This window comes from Heterocephalus glaber, unplaced genomic scaffold, assembly GCF_053883595.1.
Source record: "Heterocephalus glaber isolate CG9 unplaced genomic scaffold, H.glaber_assembly_v1.0 deba00001594, whole genome shotgun sequence".
NCBI lineage: Eukaryota > Metazoa > Chordata > Mammalia > Rodentia > Bathyergidae > Heterocephalus > Heterocephalus glaber.
This window is the reverse complement of record NW_028258369.1, coordinates 4,275,266-4,276,940: the sequence shown is the minus strand read 5'-3', so window position 1 is coordinate 4,276,940 and position 1,675 is coordinate 4,275,266. Positions and strand designations below refer to the sequence as shown.

General features: G+C 42.0%; 1 pseudogene; it reads right to left on the bottom strand.

Annotated features, from left to right (window-relative positions):
- Positions 1–304: 304 nt before the first annotated feature.
- On the bottom strand, positions 305–1,135 carry LOC101707965 (borealin pseudogene; annotated as a pseudogene).
- Between the last annotated feature and the right edge of the window lie 540 nt (positions 1,136–1,675).

Genomic DNA, 1,675 nt, shown 5'->3' with positions numbered 1-1,675 from the left:
AATCAGCATGGAAATACCTCAAAGAACTAGGGTTAGAGGTCCCATTTGACCCAGCTATTCTCCTGCTGGGGATATTCCCAAAAGAATTAAAAGAATCATACCACAGTGATATATGCACACCCATGTTTACAGCGGCACAATTTGTAATAGCTAAAGCTTGGAAACAGCCCAAGTGCCCATCAACTGGAGACTGGATAAAGAAAATGTGGGTTTTTAAAAAAATAAAATGGAGTACTACTCAGCCATAAAGAATGAGAAACTAGAGACATTTATAGCTAAATGGATGCATATTGAGGCCATACTTCTAAGTGAAATAAATAGGACACACATGTGTAAATATTGAGAGCTTCTTAATGTTTCCCAAGGCCTCTGGATCCAGTTGTGCAGTATCAGCCCTCCGCAAGTCACTGGCCAATAACCGCATGCTCACGCTACAGCCCACTGGCACAGTGAAGGGGTTCTCTTCACTGTCAGCGAGAGGGCTGTCATTGATGGGGATGTAGATCTGCTCTCTGGTTGCTGGGATGCACAGGCCTGGGGTCTTGAAGACCCTGGAGTCAAACCAGGGTGCCATGCCGGGAGTTGGTTTTACTATAGACAACTCCAATCGGCCCACAGCTGGGCTCACGGAGCTGTCATAGCTTGACCTTTTGCCTTTTCCTTGTATGGACGGTGTTCTCTTCTTAGATGGAGGACACCTTTTGACTCCTGCAGTTTGAAAATTCTTAGGTTTCTTTTCTTCCTCTTCTTCCATTATTTGATCCACTTGTATTTCCTTTCATTTCTTTCTTTCTTTTTTTTTTTCAAATTTCAGGGGTGTCAGAATAGCTTCTGCTGTTAGTCTGTTTATCTCTGCGATATCCACATCAGCTGTTGCTGCCTCTTCCAGGGCCTGTTTGTTTCCTCCAAGAGGGAAGTATTCCAGCCAGTTCATCTCACGCAGTGCCTTTGGGAGCAGCAGGATCTCGATGTTATACAAGCTATCCACCTACTTGAGGAGGTTCTGCCTGTCTGACTCAATTTGTTTGACCCATACTTGCACTGCATGGTGGAAGTCCTTAAGAAATGAGGCGAGTTTCCGACTCCATAACTAGTTGGTCTTGGTGGCCCGACTGCTCCCCTTTCTAGGAGCCATGGTGCTTGGGTAGAGGCTACGGAGAGTGCTGAGTAGTGCTGAGCAGTGGAGACAGGGGCGGGGAATATAAGGGGCTGCGAAGAACTCTTGACTTTTCATTTAGTAAAAGCTTTGCTGTATCATTGTAAAAATATAATGCTCTTTCAATGTCAAATGTGAAATATTTAATTTTGTATCCAGCCAAAAGAAAATATTACAGATATATTGGACAAAATCCCTTACAAAGCTCTGAAATTAAACCTCAGCTGTGAACAAGTTAACTTAATCCCACTTCATGAGATTTTGATCTTCAAATGACTTACGTATATTAAGTGTATAATAATTAAGATGAGAATAGATATTAACCGATGTTAAAGATTTTCTAGGAAATACCAAAGGTGAAAAAAAGATCTTTATTTTAATCCAGGGATTCTCAATATCTAAAACATGAAAAAAAAATAGTGTATTTTCACCCGTAAGCATAACCCTCACTGAGAATGATTTTCCTCCGCAGGGGCAGAGAGAAAGGGTTATCAAATTTCCTGGAGAGAGTAGACAGGA